Genomic DNA, 17,304 nt, shown 5'->3' with positions numbered 1-17,304 from the left:
GGAGATTGTGCCCTGAAGGGTCTGGGAAAAGGGGTTTACTCTGACATTCCAAAGGCGTATTATACTCCGACATTCCGAAGGTATGTTATCATAGATGTAAAAAGACAATAGGCTCAGGCAAGGTAAAGACTGACCTTTGTGAAGGGAGATACCGGCCTAGGACGTGACTACCCCTCATGACTCGCTTTTAGTTAGCAAGTTTTCATTTCAGACCATCCTACCTGGTACTGTGAGTCTAAGGCCCGCTATGCAGACCTCCCCTGAGTTTGTGAGGGTTAGTATGCGGCCTCTTTTCCGTCCACAATGCGGATTTCGATTGTGTGTGTGTGTGTGTGTGTGTATGTTGGTGCCCTTAACTCCCACATTGTTCAAGGGTCAACTGTACTTCTCCCTCCCAACTTTCCTTTGTCAATATACAAAATAGAGCTGCAAGATACTGTGTGTCCTCCATGTACAATCAAGTCCTTTTACAACTATTTTCAGATTATCCCTTTTTCCTGCCATCACTGCGACCTAAAATAGCTTGCTTAACTGGGTAATGTCACCACCACATTAGGACAATTTTGTGATCTACCGGCATCTCTCCTTCCTGTTGCAGCTCAGCCTTCATGTTATAGTGAGCATGCACATTATACAAATTATATTTAATGTATTATACTTCGTAGAGCCTTACTTAGCTGTCTACTCTTTTACCCTTTTCTAACTGGAACTCTCAGCATTAGTGATACTCGGTGCAACCACTCTGCCAAGACATTCATTCCCACGTTCATTCCCATCTCAACTGCCGCCCCCCCCCCCCGCCCCCCGCTCCCAGCCCACTCAACCTACATCTCACACTTTCTTTCTTCAAGGTCCAGCTAAAATTTCCTTTTCCAAGATTTTTTTTGGGGGGAACATCTTGATCCCACATCATTCCTTGATTCTAAATGCCTTAGCAATTCATGATGTTTCACACTGTGCTGGATTTGTTTAGATATTGCTTTCTGATAATTCCTGCTAATTTCCTTGATTTTTCTTTTAAAAGATGCCCATGTTGTTTTAATATTTAATATAAAGAGCAGATAAAAATCAGCAGTTTGAGAAGTAACTTAGGGATAAGCAGTTGACTTTGGAGATTTAAATTGCTGGTTAGAAATTAAGCGTTAACTACTGGTGTAGGTGGAAACCTTTTACCGTGGAATATGAAGGTATTGGTGACTGTTGTCACATTATTTTATAGTCACGTCTCAGATGCATAATCCACTTTTGCGTCCTTATCATTTATTCATAACTGTGCTTTTATTTGGGCACATGATTGTTTTTAGTTTACGTTTTGGCTTTCCTCCACATACATTTCCGATGTTGGATTTGTTCATAGTATGTATGTGGAATGGAATGGCCGTTTTGGACAGGTGGGGAAGTTATGGGCTACATCAAATGAATTGTAGTTTATTAAAAACTCAGTCATTTAAAAATGTAATTAGAATATAAAAAAACAGGATTTCTGTAGGTTTTTAACGCAACAGTTCGTTGACCATGTTTCCCCCAGTCTGAACGCTCAATGTGGGATCCCAGATTTCATGGGTGAGTGGTTCTTTTGCCCTGTAGCTGCATCCTATTAAATATAAAGCCGGCATAACCTTAACCTCAATGCCAGGTTAGACAAAAAGGGAGATTGTATCCTAAAAGGAATAGTGTTAATTCCTCTGGATTGCGACAAGTTTACCCCAATATCACTTCTAAGTAATTGAAAACTTGCAACCATCTTAACACTTTCCACGGGCGTTACCATGAGGCCAGTGAACCACGTTTATTCTGGATAAATGATTTTTAACGTGGACACGTGCTTGGAATTACAAACAGTGGAAGGATCTCAACAAGGCGCTTTGAGTGAGGAATTCAAACTAACTGTAACGTCGCCCTTGCCCGGGTTTCTAAGGCGATGGGCACTGCGGGCTCCAACAGCGGGCCAGGGGGATCGGGGACCCGCCAAAGGGGCAGCAGCCGACCCAAGTAGCGGGTAGTGCGCACGGCTCGGGTAGGGGCACATCGAGCCCGCGTGAGCGCGGGAGGGTCGCAGCTCCTCGCTAGGGACGCACGGGGGACCCCAAAGAGCCCCCCTGCGGCCGGCCCGGGCCTGGGCTCCGCGCGCGGGGAAAAGAGCGCGGCAGTTGAAACCGTTACCACACTAGAGTTTTGAACTGGTTCAAACTTGGCGTTCGGCCCCGCCCCGCCCCCCTCCGGCCCGGGAACTCCGAGACGGTGGTTCCCGCCAAGCGCTGCGAGCGCGCCGTCCCGCCAACCGACCGGTTCCCGCCACCCCTCCCTGTCTGCCTTCCGCCCGCGGACCGCACTTAAGGGTCCACGCGCTCCTCGTGCCCCTCCTGAAAGGCGCCGAGCCTTCAGTGAAAGAACAAAGAGCCTGCGCGGCGCTTCCACTCTGCGGCCAAGCGGCCGCGTCCCCCGGCTCCCACACTCGCGCACGCGCACGCGCGCCACCGGCCCAGCCCGGCCGAGTCCCGCGGGCGCCTCTGCGTGGGGCTGGCTCGGCGCCTCCGCGCCCGGCGGGTCCTGTGATTGGACGGGAGCCCGCTCGCGTCCCGCCAATCGGGGCGGCGCTTGGTTGGACGGGGGGGCCAAATAAAAGCGATGGCGATTGGGCTGCCGGGTTTGGCGCTCGGTCCGGGAGCGTCCGACACCCACTGGGACGCAGAAGGCGGTGGAGCCCCGGCGGCGGCGGCGGCGGCGGCGGCAGTAGTGGCAGCGCGCGGGAGCGGCGCGCGGGAGCGGCGCGGGCTGGGGCTCAGGTAACGCGCCGCTGTCGGGCGGCCCGCCGGCCGGCATGGCTCCGGAGCCCCGCGCGAGGCGGCGGCGGCGCCGGGACCTTCCCGCCGTTGCTTTGCCCGTCCGGGTGTCGCCCTCAGCGGGCTCTCCCCGGGCGCCGCTTTTGCTGGCGGGGTGAGGGGACGCCCCTCGGAAGGGGGCCGTGAGTCAGGGCTGGCCCGCGCCACCCCGCGGGCGGGCAGTGCGGGACTCCGTAAACCCGGGGCGGGGGCTGGAGCGGGCGCCGCCGCGGGGGGCGTGCGGAGGGGTCTTCTCGCGTGCCCGCCCCTCCGGAGGCGCGGGGCCGAGCCGGGGTGCTGGGGTGTCCGGGGCGGTCTGGCTGCCGGAGCCCAAGTCTCCTTTGTGTGGAGCGCCGGGTGGGACGGGACACACACAAGTTGGTGGGACCTCGCCGCCGAGTGAGCACTCAGACAAAGGACGGACTGTGTCTCTGGGGAGCTCGGCGTGAGGAAGGGGCAGTGACACTGGGGCCTGACAGCGGGCGGGAGAGGGGCGTGCGGGCGCGGGTGGGCGGGCTTGACCCCACGCCCCCTCCCCTCGGGCGCGCGGGCCGGCGGGGCCGCGGTGGCCGGGACGGCCCTCGGGGACGGGACTCGGAGTGCCGCACCTGTGACATGTCCCCCAGAGCAGCCTGAAAACCCCGTGGCCGTGCCGGACTGCCTTTGCCTTCCCGTCTCGCTTTCTGTTAAGTTTGAGGGGAGGGGTCGAGCCGTTCTCCCCTTTCTTGGTTTTGTTCGTTTGGTGGGCTTCCCGTCCAGTTCCCGCGTCGTGGTGCACCCCCTCCAGCGACAGACAAGTCTGTGCCACGGGGTCACTTTTCGAAAACGAGAGGAATCGGGAAGCACGATATTTTGGGAAAACTTGGTGAACTCACGGCCAGTGAGTTACCACTTTCTAAGGAATCATGATTTAAAAAAAAAAAAATTGCTAGCTGTTTTGGCCAAGTTGATCTGAGAATGGCGACAGGTGCTAACGAAATCAACTGTCATTTAGTCATTCCCCCCAATCCCCGGGGGTTCAGTGAGGACGAGATGGCAGTGATAGTTGATCAAAATAAAACGCTTGTGACAAATGTGTGTTTAGATGGTATGGTTAGCAGTTCTTTTTTTATTAATTGGTCTTGTTTTCCAATGAACAATAGCCTGGGTGAGTCAGAAAAGGTTGGATGCAGAAATGTTCGTTGCCTCAGAAATTGAATGTGTGCTGTCCACAGTTAAGCTAAACTTCCTTTGTTTGTCAGTCAGGGTCTGTAAAATTTAAATTCGTTTGGACATAAAAATCTGTCATTGGTGTTTAAAAATATTTTACTACAAGGTTTACCTTCTAGGTTTCAAAGGTCAAGAGTATAATTTCATAAAACAATCGAAAAAATCTTTAGTAAACACTAAAGCTGATACAATTAAATGTAACCAGTATTTCGAGGGGTTTTGGAGTTTATTTTCCAATTCTCTTCATGAGCATTAGCAACTATTTCATGTGTAGGAATAAAATGTGGAACAAATGACTAGTTTATTGATAATTTTATTTGCAAGAAAATGAAAGTATTTAAGATACATTTTATTTCCTTTTCATAGTCTCTAAAGTTAGGAATAGATAGGATTCTAGTCCAGGATAGAAGGAATCCTGTTCTCTTTTTGGAGGTGTATTAGGGAACATAATATTTAAAGTCCCAGAAACACTTAGGGAAATGCATTTTAAATTCTGATTTTTTTGTTAGAAGTAAATATATTCAAAGAAAAGGAGTTCAGAACCACATAGGCACTCTTCTGATTTGCATTGTTCTGTCTGATAAAGATTTACTGTACACCTAATACCTTACGGTTTCATAAAAATGGAGACAAAGAAATGCAGTGTGAAAGTCTTTATTACATAGATTTGACAGAGTTGGACACAATTGAACAGACATTACAGGTGCTACCCTCAGTGCTGGGATTGTTCAGTAATGTTTACATTTAGATTACTTGCCAATAATTATATATTAAAAAGTCCTGTGGATAATTTTGTCCATTGTTATGAAATGAGCTAGATATGCGGATTTTGGCAGAAATTTGGCTCTTTTAGGCCAAGAAATTAAAATTTTTCCCTTCTTGTGTATTCTGTATTTGATAATTACTGTCTTTATACTTGCCATGAGCTATTTTTTTAAAGTCTTTTTGGGGAATTGGTTTAAAAATTGCTTTAAACATTATTTCCGATTAAATTGAGAATGTATTTAGACAGTTAAACTAGCCGTGATTTAAAAAAACAACAACAAACAACTCACTTGTGATTTAGTGTAGTTAGGCAAAAAAAAGTTCTAATGCTGTTATACCAGCTTTGCCTTGTATGCATATATAAGGCATTATCTTTGTGTTGACCACTTAAAAATTTTAGGGAAATTTCCTCAGGAATGTGAATTGATTTCTCTATTGGCCTAAATAAACAGTGATTAAGAAAGTTTGATTTGCTTCTTAAAAACCAAGAAAAGGAAAAATTCTCTAAGGAGCTAATGCAATCTGGGGTCAATTAGAAATGATTTATGGATTTGCCTTGAAGTCTGTCAGTACAAATGATGAAAACGTTTTCTTTGAATTGTGAAGGATTCTGTATGGTCAGGTGCAAGCTCTAGTTTGGATGAGAGCATGAGTGGAGAGGAACAGCTCATTCAACTCAGAGGCAGGTTCAGGGTCAGATGATACCTTTACCTTGTAGAGGCCTTCCCTGAATTCTCAGGCACTCTTGTGTTCCACAGGGCTTTGTTCATACTTGTGTTGTAGCATGTATCAAATCGGGTTGCGATCACTTGTTTATGCGGCCAGCTTCTTCACTACGCTCTGAAGTGCCTTACAGCAGAGGCTCTGTCCTGTTTTTTTCTGAATACCAGGTAGTTGCTAGAGAATAGGAGCTTAATAGTTGAATGAATGAAGAGAATAAGAAATGTAGAGAAATAATTTGACAAAGGAACTCACAAAGGAAAGAGGATATATTAATATTTGTGTTGTGAGGAACTTTAGAAGGTGTGTTTTCTTCTTCTTGGAGAGGCAGTAATTACAAAGAAAAATGTGTCAAGATGAACAGGTTCCAAGGTTTCTCAGTTCTATTGATCTGTGATTGAAAATTGGATATTTTTAGGTGTGACTTTTGGTATTCACGTTTGGTATTTTGGGCAGCTAGAGAAAAGCTTGAGTCATCTGGATACTTAGCATATAGTTTCTGCTTAATTTGACAATACTGATGATCCTTGTACAAAAGTATAAGGAGGGAAGAATGGTTGAGAATAGTAAACCTTTTAATTGCAAGGTGTCCAGTTATAATGAGTGAGTTCTTTATTGGGGTAATTAATTTGAGGTAGGTTTTGAGGCTAAAATGGAAGGAAATAGTGCCCGTCAGTGTAAATACGGATCATTTATTGCAATACTCATCATCATTTCTTTTAAAGTGATGTGATAAATGTAGATTAACAAATCCAATAATCTTTCTGAAGGCATAGCTAATAAGTTTCTGAGATGGTTGCACTGTTCCATATTTTGCCACTGTTCCACACTTGGTGCAAAAATATGACAAAAACGAAGTGAAAAGAAGACATTAAAGTGCCTGTATTTGCCAATGCTTTATTCATTTGTTTGATTTTTATTGTAACATTCACATCAGATACTTTATTTTTAATTCTTGTAAAAACTACCCTGTATCCATCAACAGATGAATGGTATACACATACAATGGAATATGATTTAGCCACTAAAGAATGCAATTTTAATACATGCTACAACAAAGATGAACTCTGAAAACATTATAAGTGAAATGAGGAAGACACAAAAGGAAAAAAATTGTAGAATAGGCCAATTCATAGAGACAGAGTGGAACAGAGGTTACCAGGGACTAAGGGAAGGGGGATGGGAGGTTAGTGTTCATTTGGGGTACAGAGTTTCTGTTTGGGATGATGAAAAAGTTTTGGACAAATATGATGGTTGTGACATTTTGAATGTGTTTAATGTTACTGAATTGTACACTTACAAATTGTTAAAATGGTAAATGTTATGTCATGTATATTTTACAATAAAAAAAATTTAAGAACTTAGCCTGAAAGCTTGAACAGATAAGAAAATTGCTGTCTTGAGGGGCTAAGAGCTTACCAAGGATTATCTAGCTAGGAATTTGCACCCAGAGTCCATACTTGAATTCTGTTTGTCTTCCTATTATCTACTCCATGTTATCTACTGATCTCCTGGATGATTAAAGTCACATGGGTTCCAAGATGATTCAAATCATGTTGGTTTGTTTGAATCAGTCAGAAAAGTTATATGTAAGAGTATATAACTAGTTTTTTGGGAGGTGCAAGCTGGTGCAAAAGATGATTGTGGATATCTTTCTTAGCCTGTAATGGTGTGCACTCTGAGTTGGTGGGGAGGACAGTATTTTTTCTTTTTTTTAAATATTCTTACCCAAGGACATGCTTGTTGATTTTTAGAGAGATGGGAGGGAGAGAGAGAGAGGGAGAGAAACACTGATGTGAGAGAGAAACGATAGGTTGCCTCTCATATGTGCCCCCAGTTGGGATCAAACCTGCAACGTAGGCATGTACCCTGCCCAGGGGTCGAACCCACAACCTTTCAGTGTACAGAGTGACACTCCAACCAGCTGAGCCACACCAACCGGGGTGGGAGGACAGTGTTTTAAGAGCGTGGTCTTTGGAGTTGCTTTGCTTGAGTTCCAGCTCCTGAGCTGCCAGGTTGCAGCCTAGGTAAGTTGTCCTTGATGTCTAAGTTTCCCTGTCCATAAATTAATCATAATGACAGACAGTATTTAATCCAAAAGGTTGTTGAGAGCATTAAATGAATTACTGCGTGTGAAACCTTTAGCACTACACCTGGGACAAAGTGTTTGATAAATTATTTTTAGTTATTGTGCCAGTATTGCTTTATGAGTTGATGTGTATTCTCATTAACAGAACTAAACACTCAAGTTTAAATATGTGCTCAGGGCCAGTAAGTCAAGAAAGTGGTGTTACAAATGCTTTATCTATTTGTTTATTAAGAAATGTCTTTTGGTTAAATATAAATTTTGTGTTCAGTTTAGGCATTTATAAAGTGAAAGCATATTGATTCCTGTAATCCTATTCCCTACCCGTAACAATTTGGTGTATATTTTCCCTAAACTTTCCAGTGTATTCATATGAATATGTATTTGTACATATATTTTACAAAAATTGGATTAAGTTATTTAGTGCTAAGACAACTTTTTTAAAAGGTCAATGCAGAGAGCTCTATTTCATTAGAAAATAGCTGATATTTTGTTAGGGCTTGCTATGTGCTTGGCATTATTTTAAGTGTGTTCATTTTATATAAATACTATAAATAATAGGAGATTGAGAGATTGGGGAACAACTAGTGGTAGAGTAAGGATTTGAATTTGGGCACTTTGGTTTCAAAGCTCTGATCTTAACCTTTTTTTTTTCCCTCCAGGAGGTGGGTGCAGTAAGGTCCACTAACTGCCAGTGATTTTAGCATTTCTTAAAAGAGTTATAAGTCAACAACAAAGCACCCCAAAAAGAATATACAGGGAGACTGGGTGTGGTCTACTGCACCATCCTAAAGTATTGTTGATGTGGCTCTTTGCAGAAAAAATTGCTGCTCCCTGCTCTAAGCTGTCAGGCTGTGTTGTGTGCAGAATATGTAGTATTTCAGTTTTTACGAATGTGTTACAGTGTACCACCCCTCTGATGGACGTAGTGTCCTCTCCTCTGGGGGGGCTCCGCCCACAGGGACACCCCCCCCCCCCCCCCAGCTGCCACAGATGAGAGTAAGTCTACCAAGACGTGATCTGCTTGGGGAGGAAACATGGCAGATCTCTCAAAGGAGAAGGGCCTGGAGCGGATTCCTCAATGGGCTTTTATTGGGTTCATTTGCACAGGAATACAGATAAAGCTCATTAATCATTGTCAGGCAGTAAGGATCAAACAATAGATAACAAAGAACTCTCAGGGCCTATTTTGAGTCAGGGTCAGATAGCTAAAGAGCTGTGAAACTTTGGGGAACAAACTTACTTCTTGCTTGGACCCTTATCATTTAATTGAGAGCATTCTAAACAAAGCAGGTTTCACAGGATTTTACATACTCTTTCTTAGGCCTGATCACCCGGGGAACCCGCCCTTTCCAGCACAGGGCTGCCCCACCCTCTGTCATTGTTTCAGGCTTAGGTGGCGCAAGGGAAGTAAGGCAGCCAAGAGATTAGGAGACTTCTTGCAGACTGAATGAAGACTCAGGCTATGTCAAAGCTGAGGGGCGAGGGTCCATCACCCCCTTTTGCTGTACCCTCCAAAGTCCTTCCTTGGGGACCTCTCACGTGGTAGTGCCTCTCTTAGGTAGTTCCCCCCTTGGGGAATCTTACCCGTCATTGGCTAACCGACCAAGCATTGGGGGCCAGTTATGGATGAAGTAAAAGCAGAAGTGGCGCTCCTGCCAGGGACATAAGCTTTGTCTCCTTAGTGGCTTATGGTCCCAAGGTTGCTCACTCAGCCTTAGCCTTTGGTGGGGGGGTGGGGGTAATGGGGGTGGTGGTAGTGGTGGTGGTGGTGGTACTGGTGGTACTGGTACAGCTTCTGAAACCAGGCAGGGTGGTTCCCAACACTCCTCAAAAGAGAAGTGAACACATATCTGAACATTTGTGTGACAACTCTCCACTGAGTATGCACATTTCAAGTTTTAATAGATGTCAAATTGCTTTCTAGAAGGATATCCATTTTTTAATTAAACAGCTTTATTGAAGTGCAATTTTTACTTACAGGTCTGGCACAAATAACGCCCCTTTTTATTACAAAATCATAAGCATGTAATTCTGTAACATACACACAAACACACCATATGATATTTTAGGTGAAATGTTCAAATTAAAACTATAAATTATCACACTCATATTATTACTCTACCAACCACACTCAAGTAGGTGTTACTTCTGCCTGACCCTGTACAATAAAAGACATACATTTGAAGGATACAGTTTGAAGAGTTTTTGACAAATGTATATACCTGTATAACTATTACCTTAGTCAGGATAAACATTGCTATAATCTGAAAGTTCTTTTACGCTCCTTCACAATCTCAAATTCCCATTAGATTTTTCCTGTTCAAGAATTCATATAAATAGAACTACACAGTATATCCTCTTTTATGATTGGCTTCTTTCATCCATTGTGTTTTGAGATTTATTTATGTTGCTTGTATTAATACTTTAAAAAAAATTCTGAGTAGTCTTCCATTTTAAGGGTATATTCTTTTTACTCATTTACCTGTTGATTGGACCCCTGGGCTGTTTGCAGTTTGGGACTGTTATTACTAAAGTTGCTACGATCATTTGTATAGGTCTTTTGTGGACCTTCTTTTAATTTTTCTTGAGTAAACACCTTGTAGTTGGTCGGCTGGGTTGTGTGGTAGATAACACTTTGTAAGAACTGCCAAACTTTTCCCCAGTGATTGTGTCATTTTGCTTGAAGAATTACAATTTCAGTTGTAGCTATAGCAGGACTCAGTGACTCCATGCCACCATCGGCACTTGGTATTGGCGGTCTTTGAAATTTTGGCCATCTAGTGAGTGTTAAGGTTCTCACTGTGGTTTTAATTTGTGTGCACCTGGGTGATCAGTGATACATTGATTTTAGAGAGAGACAGATAGACAGACATATACTTGTTCCACTTACTTTCATATTCATTGGTTGATTCTTGCATGAGTCCTGACTGGAGGTTGAACCCTGCAACCTTGGTGAATGGGGAGGGGTGTGATGCTTGAACCAGCTGAGCTGCCTGGTGAGGGGATGTTGAACATCTTTGAAAGAGCTTATTGGCCATTTGCATACTCTTTCTGGTCAAGCTTTTTGCCCATTTTAAAATTTGGGTTTGCTTCATTGAGTTGTAAGAGGTGTGTACATATTCTGGGTATACATTATCCGTCAGATTTCTTGCAAGTGTTTTCTTTCTAATTTTCTACATTGATTTTGTGTGTTTTTGGTAATGTACAGATCAAGTTGAATAATGTTAATACTGGAAGGTTAATTGTTTAAAGTCAGCTAAACTACGTGAAAGCAAATTTGTTCTTAATCCATAAGTCACCTAGTTGTTAGTGTAATAAAATGTTTTTGCAGAATTATGGAAATGAAAATGATATTTGTATAGATAATATTAGGTGTGTGGCATGAGGAATTTTTTAAGTTAAGCTAACCTAGTTTTGAAAGTGATAATATTTGGTGATTTTTACATTTTCAATTTTACGGAATTCAGAGCTTTTCATTTATTAGTGAGTAAAGGTTTTCTTGATTTTTTTATTCCTTCATAGGGTAAAGGAGAATATTTAAAGTAAAATAAAAGTAATCTTGATTGTAGACTCTGGTGTGATGATAAAATTGCCAAACTTGGTGTACCAGTTTTGACAATTAAGTAAAATTTTTATTATATAAAAGAGATGGCTTTCCAAAATATATATACTTGGTTTCTGCATACTATTTTATTTCTACAAAATATCAGTTCTTTGCTCATTACCTAGTTTACCTCTGTAATAATTTTCATTTTTATTGTTTTCACTATACAAGTAATACGTGACCCCTTCTTCTCCTTGTTTAACAAAGGGGGTAAAAGTGCAAGCCTTTAGGCGTCTGTGTGGTGCCATGCACCGCTCCAGGGGATGGGCTGTGTCATTGCCCAGCTCGGTTTTCCCATGGCTGTGGATTCAGGTGAACTCTTGAAGCTCTCCTTCCGGGCAGTCTAGAGAGCAATCCAGATGCCCTTCACTAGGCTTATCTCTGCAGTTTTCTTATACCTTTGCCCTGTACTGGTCTCTAGGAAGTTTCGCATGGCCTGTCTGTGCTCTGTCCTCTTTCTGAAATATCTTCCCTGCCATTTTAGCATTTCAAGATGCTCTTTAGCCTGTTCGGTTCAAAACACCCCTCACCCTCTCCCAGCCAAACCAGATAGCTTATCCCCTGCTTAGAAGGAAATACAGAGACTTCCGGCAAGATGGAGGAATAGGTGGATGCACCATGCCTCCACGCACAACCAAGATTAGAACAACAAAGATTTGCAGACAGAATATCACTCAGAACTGACAGAGGATTTATCTGAATGGAAGTTGGACAGCCAAGAAGTTGAAGTGGACCCGTACATCCAGACTGGTAGGAGAAGACGAGCTGGGCGGTCTCGGGGCTGGCGCGGGTCGGCGGCGCGCAGAGGTCAGGGAAAATTTGGCGCGAAATCGGCACAACAGCCATCCGGGGTGCAAGAACACACCGGTGATCCTTGAGTACTGCAAGCTGCGACTGGCGGACCCAGTGGGGCAGCGATTGTGGACCAGGGCAGAACTCACAGCCCAGAATCCCAGAGAAGGGTCTGAGCCTAGGAGAACGGAACTACCGCCATTGTTCCCTCCCGCCCCCGCCCCGCCCCGCCCCCGCCCCCGCCCCCACCCCCACATATAACGTCACAATCTAGCGACCAGAGTGCCCAGCCCCGGTGAACACCTAAGGCTCCGCCCCCCACTGTAACAAGAGCGACCAGACCAAAAAAAAAAAAAAAGGAGAGATAGGGAAAGATATAAGATATGTTTCCAACTGAACAGATCAGTCCCCCAGGACTCATCCTTTTGAGCGACCAAGAAATAGCCAATCTATCAGATGCACAGTTCAAAACACTAGTGATCAGAAAGCTCATGGAACTGGTTGATTTTGGGTCCAATTTAGACGAAAGGATGCAGGTTACCATAAAAGAGATGCAGGAAGATATGCGGAGGAGAGCCAATAGTGATCTTCATCCCTCAGTTGCATTCAGATGAGCTTAATTCATATATAGTATTATCAAGTTGTCTTTAGTAAGTTTTTTAAAAGTGTGAGAAAGACAAACATTCATGACTATCAATTTTAGTGCCTTGGTTTTTGATACTAAAGATCATCTGAGCAGTGCTTCGTAAGCCAAACACAAATGTTTAAGAAAATTGTTTGATCTTCTTTTAACAGTAGAAAATATCAATCATTAAGCAGCTTTTGTATGTTTTTGATGCCATAGCCAATAGTGAAATGTTGCTGTATTTGTAGGTACATGACTACCTACCATATGCCTACAGATAATAGGACTATCTGCTGTTTATTGAGAACCTGCCTTGTGTCCAGTAAACATGCAACCTCAGAATCAAACATATAACTTTTGAAATTTGTTGAAAATCAGTGCATTCTAATCACTTAAAAACAAATACCATATATTACTTGCTAAATGAGAAAAGTATTAACTGTCCTTTGAATATTTTAAAAATTCTATTAAGATGAACTTTATAATTTTTTAAAACCCTCATCTAAGAACATGTTTATTGATTTTAGAGTGAGAGGAAGGGGGAGAAAGAGAGAGAAACATCCATCAGTTACCTCCCATATGTACCCCGACCAGGGATTGAACCTGCAACCTAGGTGTGTGCCCTGATTGGGGGATCAGTCCCATGACTTTTTGGTATAAGGGATGATATTCCAACCATCTGAGCCACCTGGCAAGGCTGAACTTTATAATTTTTTAACAGTATGTATATTGATCTATCATTAGGTGGCAAAAAGCTGCAGTGTGAGTATTCTTATAAAATTTTGATTTAAAATGTTTTCATACGCAAATTATTTAATAGTGAAAGCAGAATTTGCAAAATTAGTTAAACTTTAATGGGTACTAGGAGATATGTTGTCAGGCAAATTATCCATGGCTCAGAAAAGTTTGAGAAATACCCGTCAGGACTTTTAAATGGCAGAAATGTTGCTTCAAGCAGGCCTAGAGAAAGGAAACGATGAGCCGTCCCACCGTGCCCTGGAAGTAGTAGTGCCCTTGGAGAATATTTGTCTGAAGTGCAGAGCTCAAGCTACACTACAAAGGCATTTTTAAAGGGTGACTTGCCACGAGCAGCTGGGCGCTGTGCAGAGAACACAGGCTCTAGGACTGGACTCTGCCGGTGGGCTAGTTGTATATCCTTGGCCAGGAGCTCAAAGAGGGGATCTCTGCTTTGCAGATAAAGAAATAGGAGCATGGTGAGGGTAAGTAACTTGTCCAGGTTCACACAGCCTGTAGGATCAAGGTCTTTTAGGGAATAGGCTTTTGCTACCTTGGGCCCTTTTTAGCTCAAATACTGGATTGTGAGATGCTTGGTTTGTTACCCATTTAGAACTATTTCTCTGGAGAGTTTGAGAAATACTGGACTTGAGTTCATATTGCTATCACAGGTAATTGTGAGTCTCCCTAGCTGATATTTAATTGACCAAGAAAAAACATCTAATGCTGATTGTTAGTTTATTTTTTCTCTCTTTTGTTTCCGCATTATAGGCATAATAACACCTTAAAGGTTTTTAGGACTATGATGAATATGACTAAACTAGCTTTATAAACAATCAAATTGGAATACTGTATTTTATAATAAATATATATTTGGGCTTCATCTTGTTTCTGGCACAGAGCTTTTAAAATCCTTGGAATTTACAAAGTGGTAAGAGCCAAGGATAAAGGTATCTTTTGATATTCATAACAAACCCTTTTCAACCACACCCGAGTTCTGTTGGAGGTGATTTCTGGAACTTAAGGATGGGGCTGGCTTTCAGGAACTGAACAGATGAGAGGGTTGGACCTTTCAGACCCCCTTCTCCCGCCTCTGGGGAGGGAACAGGAGCTGGAGGACGAGCCCAATCACCAGTGGCCATTGATTTAATCAGCCATGCCTGTGCAGTGAAGCCTCCATGAGAACCCAGAAGGCTGGGGTTCTGGGATTAGTAGTGTGAATCTGTTTTTGATTCTGTCATCAGAACAGAGAATTTTGTCTTATTTGGGGTTTTGAATATAAGGTCAGTGTACAAGGCAGCAATAGCATGTTAGCAGAATTACCCATGATAGGTTCCTAGGAAGATGCTGTATCATAAATACTTTCCTTTGCAGTCCAAAACCAGCCATCCTTCTCTAGTACTGTTAACAGTGATGTTGGACCTTGGTTCTTGAGTTCAGCTAAGAAAAGTATTCAGAGTCAAGAATTCTTGGCTCAAAGAGCTGCCGTTGAGTCTTGGCAAGGACTCCTTGGCTAACTACTTCTTTCCTTAGGCTGACCTGTTGGAGCCTATCCTGCCAACTCCTGTTCGACTCCTCTCATTGTAAGGGAGTGTTGTATGGGAGTCTCTGAGGCTGTTCTCTGGCCCCTTGTTCCTCCTCTAAGGAGGTCTGAACCGCATGACTAATGGCACGCTAGGGGAGGGAAGGTCACCCTGGGGGCGAGGGCCGAGCCTAGTAAGTTGTTTTCTCTAGTTTTGCCCACTGCCAGGCACCTGGGACTTTCCACCCTGGTGATGTTCTGTACCTGGCCTATCTTTCCCACTCTGCTCATGTCTGCCTACCTGCCTACTCTATCATTTTCTCCTCAAGGTGCTTGACTCTGAATTCTCTTAAGAGAAGGGGCGTTGGATATCTTCTGTAGCTACTTCCTGCTGAAGAGGAATGAGTTTTCCTTCAGAACCAAGTGATCCTTGCTCTCTGTCAGAGGGATGGTGAGGCCTGGGCATGGAAGGAGGTTGCAGTGGTGTCCGGAGTCGGCAAGGGGCGGCATTCCCAGAGTTTGAGTAAGGTGTGCAAGCTGCTGGTTTGGCAGCCTGTTCAGAGAGGAGTTCGAGGTCTCCAGGGGACTCTCAGGAGTAGTCTGGATGTTGAGTGGGTGTTGGGTCTTCTGGTGCGTAGGGGTGACCCTGGCGTGGTGCAGCCAGCTCGCGGTCCTGGGGACCCTGGTGGCTGCAGGAGTGGGAAACAGTACAGGGAAGGGCCTTTCCAGCATGGGGTTAGCTGGTCTCGAGGGGCCTGTCCTCCCAGGTGTGTGTGAATACTCGAGTTCCCAGTAGGAAAGGCCGTCCCTCCTGGGTTATCGGCCCCGGGGGAGGGGGTCTTTTGTTGCCACATTCCTGGATGGACCTTTGAATCTGTCTGAGGGAGGTAACATATTCGTTTAAGCAAGGGATTCGGAATCTAATAGGAGATCTGAATATTGGAAAGGTTGCCCATATATTGGATTGGTTGAAAGTTTGTTTTTTCTGTAAGATGGCACTGATAGCACTTAGTTGTCTTTAACTTCATTCTAAACAATTTTGTTAGACTGTATTGTGACAGTGTGCATGTTAAAAAATTATCAAAGTTGGTGAATTTTTGTGTAGCCATTTTAATATTGAAGATGGAAGAAGATACGCACCATTTTTGGTGTATTATGCTTTTTTATTTCAAAAAAGTCTTAGAAAAATAGCCTGTAGGGCTGAGTATTGTTTCTAAGGATTGGGATAAGACTTCGATTTTTCTGTGACAAATACTTGGAAGGGTTTGTCAATTTGGAGTAGACCAAGGGTGGGAGCCTCGGTGAGTTCTAGTTTTGTTTTTTCAAATGCCCACTGTTATTCCCCTTCTATGTAAGGACTCTAGGTCGGTTCCTTTTAGAGCCTTGTGGAAGGGGTCTTGCTGGTAGTCCATATTCTGTGCCCACAACCTGCAGTAGTTGGTTAGGCCTAAAAAAGGCCTGTAGTTGTCATCTGGGACTGGGTGGTAACCCTTTGGTTGCCTGTACCCAGTAACGGGAGAGGCTTTGTTCTCCAGGAGTGAGAATTATGTCCAAGTAGCCTCCTGGGAGATTAATTGACTTTTTGTCAAGATACTTTGTAGCCCGGGGAGGCCGAAATTTAGGGTTTCTTGGGCATGCTCTTGGGCCTTTTCCTGTGGGGGAGTTGAGTGGGTTCTCCACATCCTAGAGTATGTAGGGGTAGATCCTGGAGGTTGCAGCTGAGGGCCTGACTGGAGAAGAGGGGACTATCCCAGAATCCCTGAGGAAGAGCAGGCTGGGTCAGTTGTGTGTCTCCTTCCACTCTGGGGTCTGTGCGTTCAGAGGCAGAGACGTGGGGAGTCTGGGTATGCTGGAGTACAGAAGAATGTGTCTTCTAGATACAGAATGGAAAACCAGGTACTTTCGGGTGTAATTTGTCAGGATGGTATGTAGGTTAGGGATGATTTTTGTGGTGTGGGGTTACAGCCTCATTTATTATTTGGAGATCCAGGACTATCCTATAGTCACCATTTGATTTTCTTACGACTAAAATAGGAGTATTACAGGGGGAATCGCAGGGTCTGAGGAGACCATGGTGGAGCCTGTTCGTGAGGACCTCAGGGTCTTTTCTTAATTCTGGTCTCTTAGGGCATATTGCCATTTTTCTTGGGTAGTTGTTGGGGTCCTTTGAGTAGATCTGGACCAGGCTAGGAGTGTTAGCTCATCTCTCAAACCCCAGGGATTACCTGGGAATCTAATTTTTAACTTAGTTTTTTTTTTCTTAGAATTTGAGGATCTTGATGGGAACAGGAGACTATAATATTTGGTAAAGACTCCTGCTCTTCTTGGAAAGTCGATTGGGCTCCTAGTTTTCCTAAAAGATCTCGGCCAAGTAGAGGGCTGGGGCATTCAGGGGTAACTAACCAAATTAATTGGTAGGAA

The 17,304-nt window shown here is 43.9% G+C and overlaps 1 protein-coding gene across 1 annotated transcript in view; it reads left to right on the top strand.

Annotated features, from left to right (window-relative positions):
• Nucleotides 1-2,672: 2,672 nt before the first annotated feature.
• Nucleotides 2,673-17,304, top strand: part of EZH2 (enhancer of zeste 2 polycomb repressive complex 2 subunit) — a 75,934-nt gene continuing 61,302 nt past the window's right edge. The window contains 2 exon segments of the mRNA XM_036011006.1: nt 2,673-2,786; nt 7,424-7,543. The gene's annotated coding sequence lies outside the window, so the exon portion shown is untranslated.

This window comes from Phyllostomus discolor, chromosome 10 (assembly GCF_004126475.2).
Source record: "Phyllostomus discolor isolate MPI-MPIP mPhyDis1 chromosome 10, mPhyDis1.pri.v3, whole genome shotgun sequence".
NCBI lineage: Eukaryota > Metazoa > Chordata > Mammalia > Chiroptera > Phyllostomidae > Phyllostomus > Phyllostomus discolor.
The sequence above is the reverse complement of the archived record's forward strand: the minus strand, read 5'-3'. Positions and strand labels throughout refer to the sequence as shown.